Below are 5,718 nucleotides of genomic sequence, written 5' to 3' on the forward strand. Positions count from 1 at the left end.
CTACGATCGTTTTGTCCTACGGGATAGTGCGGCCGTATCATCTGCGTTCGTACCCCATGAGCGGTGCTCCTTCGGAGGTCCACACCTCTTAAGATGCATACTAATATGAGTGTTTTGTAAATGCCATAAAAAATATTAGAATTACTATTCATGTATTCCAATACAGGAAGATGACATTGCCTTTGAAAGGTAATGTGATTTCTTTTTTATTTATATGGGGAAAATTAGTAGAAGGTCCAAGACTTATCCTTTGATTTTCATCATTGCATTTAGAAACATATGCTTATTACTATAATAGTATAATCAAGAAAAAATATTTAGAACTCCTACACCATCTATGTGGTTGAGAAAGTTCAACAAGAAACTTAAAAATGAAAGATATCTAGACAAAACAAAGAAGAACTATATAATTATAGTAATGATCAAGAAACCCAATTTCTATGGCCCATACAGGTATGCTTGGTATTGTATATGGTTATAATCATCAGTCATCTTTAGCATAAATATATATGCATTAAATTAAGAAGAAATAAAGAAGAACCTTAATCCATCGTAAGTTTATGGGAGCAAAGATATGGTTTAAGCATAATACTAATATTCATTCCTGTATAAAGTCTATGTGGAATCATTACTTCTTAAAACAAAAGAATTGAGAATTGCTAACTAATAAAGTTTGATATTTTTGAGTGAGGGAAAGGCCACTGCAAATTAAAGTAAGTGACAATGTAAAGACCGAGAGAAAACCTTCAAAATTGATGGGAACAATGCCATTCCACCAAGAATGCTAAGCCCTGTCAAATAAGCATTTGCCCTGGTATTTCATCTTGGATTGCGAGCATCCCATAATCTAAGATAATGAGATGTATCGATGTGAGCGCTACAGCTTCAGCATACCTAGCCTCCACAGCCAACTGAATAGCAGTTGGGATAGAAGAAAACCAGAATGGCATAATTGGCAGTATGGCACTTGTACAGGCAATGAAAGTAGATGCATAAAGAAAATGTATATGGTAAAATCGAAACAAGAGATATGTGAAGCACCCCTAAAAAAGAGCAACTTTCACAGTAGCCAACATCACACTACTGAGAGCATGATCAAGCACCACTGCACAACGAACTCTTTTAGACTTGGATGTGGGAAGCATGCCAATAGCAATTGCAAATGAGGCCTTTTGCTGGAAGAAGATTAGGATTGAAACCGATTGGGCAGGTGAGATCAACAAATCCATTCACAAAAGGATCCGAGGCAATTTTTAATCTCAAGTTATCTGAAACTAATATGCTCCTTAATGATCTTGAAGAGATTTGAGGAAGAATGGATGATGAGAAATAATTATGTTGGATTGACATATTGAATAAATCTTATTGATTAAATAGTTAAAATTGAAGTTAGGTGTTTTGGGTATGCATTATGGAAGATAGATGATGTATCAATATAATTGGTAGGTCAAACTAAATTAAAATCATAAAATTGCTACAATAAAGTTAATAATAACATGAAGTTGTGCAAATAGATTTGTTCAAAATAAAGTTAACATCTTACAATTATTCAAGCACCGACGAAGGAGGAGGTGGAGCGAGCCAGCGATGATTAAGAACTGGACGGCGAAGGATCCAAGCACGGACGAAGGTGCTGCAGCGACGAACGGCGAAGGAGGCCCTGCAGCGACCAGCGATGCAGCGACGAAGGAAGAAAATCGAAGACGGGAGACGGGCGGCTTCGGGAGTTACGGGAGGTAGAAAATGAAATTTAGGTTTAGATTTACATGTTTTAGTGTTTTACTCATACTTAAAATACCGCATGATTAATATCAAACGGTGGAAATCGCATTAAGGCTTAAGTGGCCGGTTCTCTCCCGGTTTCCGGTTTGCCGGTTTCGCGGTCCCACCGCTGGTCGGACCAGTTCAATACCGGTTCTTTGATTACCCGGTTTCTTTAGATGACCGAACCGGCCGGCCGGCAGGGTGCCGGTTCAACCTTTTGAATCGGCCGGTCCGGTCCGATTTTCAAAACGTTGCTTTTAACAACTCAAACTCTTTTCCTCATTGCTAATACCTTAAAGAATTGGGTTGGCTCTCATCCTCATATTAGAATGAAGTGCTCTAAAATAAGAGCATTAATACAAATGTGATTTGAATTAAAAATAAGGGGATTTAGATGTAATTAATTAATTTATATCTAATATTTAAATTCAAATATTAATTTATATACCATTCTATTTTTAAACTATAATAAAAATATTATTAATAAAAAGTATTAATATAATTATTTAAAATGAATGACTTCGGATGACATTTAGATATTAAAAAGATTAATTATCTTTTCCAAAAAAAAAAAAAATCATCCATTTAAGTATCTAGAAACATACGCGCGTGCTCATATAGCTCACTAGTCAGCATATCTGAAACCCCGTCCAGATTCATCCAATGATTCCGTTTAAATTTTTTTCTTCTTTTTGCGGTCCAGATTCATCCAGATATCCTTCTTTAACCTAAATCCTGGCTGTGATCGAGACGGAACAGCGAAAGCGGAGAAGAAAAGGGGAATCACCGTGAAAATTAAGGCTATGGGTCTCGAATTCAACGACGCTTTCATCCAGGCGGAGGAGCACCGGCCGAAGCCATACATCTCAGAAGCCGGCGGTATTCCCGTCATCGACCTTTCTCCGATCAACGCCGGCGAGGGGGAGGCTTTTTCCGGCTTGGTCGCCGAGGTGGGATCCGCTAGCAAGAATTGGGGGTTTTTCCAGGTGATCAACCACGGCATTGACGGCAAGGTTTTGGAGAGGATTCATGCAGCGGCGAGGGAGTTCTTTGCTCTGCCGCTGGAGGAGAAGCGGCGGGTGAGGCGAGGCGAGGATAATCCGCTCGGCTACTACGACGCTGAGAACACGAAGAACGTTCGGGATTGGAAGGAGGTGTTCGATTTCGTAACAAGTGAATCGTTGGAGATCCCCGCGACGGATGAGCCCGGTGAGAAGCGAACAGATCTTTTCTGGAATCAGTGGCCGGAATATCCCCCGGAATTCAGGTGACCGAATATCTCATCATTTTCGGAATCAAATTTTCTTTTGTCTGCTTATTAGTTATTTAATGCTTGTTGAATCTATTATCCATGTTTAGTTAATTAGTAATGAAACATTAATCATTCTTCTGGTTACGAATTGCATCATCCAAGCTTATTTTAAATCGATAAAACTTAATACACTAATTCTAGCACTTGCTATAAAGAAATATGTCAGCTGTGGGTGATTCTCTTCCTAAACAAGGGCCATTTAAACTTTGAGCGAGGAAAATTTATATATAAAAAAAAAAGACTTACTATATATAATAAGATTTAAACATAAAACTTCTATATTGGATCTACGAGAAAACTATCTCAAATTTGAGAGGGCCAAGGGCCACCCAGTCTCACTCCTAGGTTTATTTTAGTTGATGCAAAGTCATAATTAACCATAAATAAAATTAGATCCCCTAAACACAAAGATCTGTATTATGCCTGTAGATACTGGAACAAAAAATAAGGATAAATTTCGGCTCTAGCCCAAGAAAATAAAAGTTTTTGTACAATAATTGTTCATCTGCTTCAAAAGACACAAGATGCAAATAAGTGCGAAGGATAATATGATGTTTATATTGAATATATAAGGAGTGTTTTCTCAAATAATAAGCAAAGTTGTTCAAGCTCGTAAAATCAATATATTTCTAACACAGTGCTTCTATGATATGTCAGATCTTAGATACATATTGATTTGAATGAATGAAAGAAGTAAATATAATATTTAAGATGGAGAAATGATTAAAAATTTTAATTTGAATGTAAATTTCATTGGAAATTGTAGCAGTAGTCATGGTTATTTCCATGTTTCATGTTTATAATCTTCATATCTCAATTTTAAGGATTGAACTAATTAAATGGCTAACACCAGAGATGTCTTTGAGGAGTATTCAAAGGAGGTGGAGAAGTTAGCCTACAAACTTGTGGAGCTCATATCCTTAAGCCTTGGCCTGACTGCAACGCGCCTGAGTAGCTTCTTCAAGGATGGCATGAATTTCATTAGGCTGAACCACTACCCTCCTTGCCCGGAGCCTCAACTGGCGCTGGGCGTCGGCCGCCACAAGGACAGTGGCGCTCTCACCATCCTCTTCCAGGATGATGTCGGCGGACTCGACGTCCGACGCAAGAATGATGGTGAGTGGGTCCGCGTCAAGCCCATCCAAAACTCCTTCATCATCAACGTTGGTGACATTATTCAGGTGTGCAAACGATCCTAAACCCTATATTACACTTATGGTGCTGTTCTTTACGATATTTCAATTAGGGTTTAAGCAAGATTTAGGCTTCGTTTGGGACGGCTTTCTATCATGAACTGTTGATAGAAACTGCCTTAGTGACTGTTTGGTCTGGATTTAAGCAAGAATTTCAATCATGAACTGGTTGAGTTATTATTTGGTTTAGTTTTTGAAGTGCTAAAATTGAACAGAAACGAGTTCTAAGACTTCGTTTGGGAAGGCTGGTTTTTTTATTGTTTTCTAAAATAATTTTTCTAGTAAAAAATTTTTTTGAACTAGAAATTTTTGTGCTGAAAAATTGCTTTAGAAAACAACAAGAAAGTCATACCAAACAAAACCTATGTGTACTACTAAATTGAAAAATCATATATATATTCAGCTCATTCATTATCAAGTGAACATGATGCGAATATGAATTCAAATTCAAGCTGATGGCAATAAAGACTTTATTTGGGACAACTTTCTTATTATTTTGTAAAGATACTTTTTAGTTAAAAATCGTTTAAAAGCAATGGTTTAAAAATGTGGTCTAAAACTGTCCCAAACGAAGTCTAAACACATCAGCTATCTTCTTAAAAAAATAAAATTGTATGGAAAAATGTTTGTGGTTATCACTTACTGAGCATAACATTAATTATATTATTCATAACTTTGGAGCATATCAACTATTTTTTATTTTTAAATAAGAGAGAAAACTTTATGCATAAAAATATATTTTATAAGGGAAATGATGGGTTGCCCACAATCCTTCTAAGCAATAAGCATACGAACTTTATATATATAATTTCTTTCAAGTCCAATATGAATGAATTGATTTTCTTTTGTTCAAATCTGCAACTGGTTTAGGAGTTAGAAAGAATTGGCTCATTAAGATTTCATTAGGGACGGCTTTTTACTATTTTTTAGTACAAAAATTAAATTTTTTATAAAAAAAGCTATTTTAAGAACAATAAAAATTCGTCCCAAATGAAACCTAAATGATCATATTGAAGACAAATGTTAATAATGGAAATTTTTTTACACTCCCCCAAACAGGTGTGGAGCAATGACGCCTACGAGAGCGTTGAGCACCGCGTCTCTGTGAACTCGGAGAGGGAGAGGTTCTCCATCCCCTTCTTCATCAACCCGGCGCACTACACCAACATCAAGCCGCTCGAAGAGCTGACGAGCGAGGAGAATCCGGCCAGGTACGAGGAGTATAACTGGGGCCAGTTCTTCAAAGCCAGGAAGAACAGCAATTTCAGGAAGCTGGGCAAGGAGAATGTGCAGATCTATCACTTCAAGAAGGCTCTTTTGGCCAATTAAATGGATTGCATTGCACAGCTCGGTATGTATATGTAATAAGACTTGTGGAATTCTGTAACATAGATGTAAGTGTCTGCGCTGCTTGTTTGATCATGGTGTTTGCAAAGCTGTTCCATCATG

At 37.2% G+C, this 5,718-nt stretch overlaps 1 pseudogene; it reads left to right on the forward strand.

The window, feature by feature from the left end:
- The first annotated feature begins 2,567 nt into the window (after nucleotides 1-2,567).
- On the forward strand, nucleotides 2,568-5,634 carry LOC110114368 (annotated as a pseudogene).
- The last annotated feature ends 84 nt before the right edge of the window (nucleotides 5,635-5,718 follow it).

The sequence above is a fragment of the Dendrobium catenatum genome, unplaced genomic scaffold (genome assembly GCF_001605985.2).
Source record: "Dendrobium catenatum unplaced genomic scaffold, ASM160598v2 fragScaff_scaffold_1575, whole genome shotgun sequence".
Classification (NCBI taxonomy): Eukaryota; Viridiplantae; Streptophyta; class Magnoliopsida; order Asparagales; family Orchidaceae; genus Dendrobium; species Dendrobium catenatum.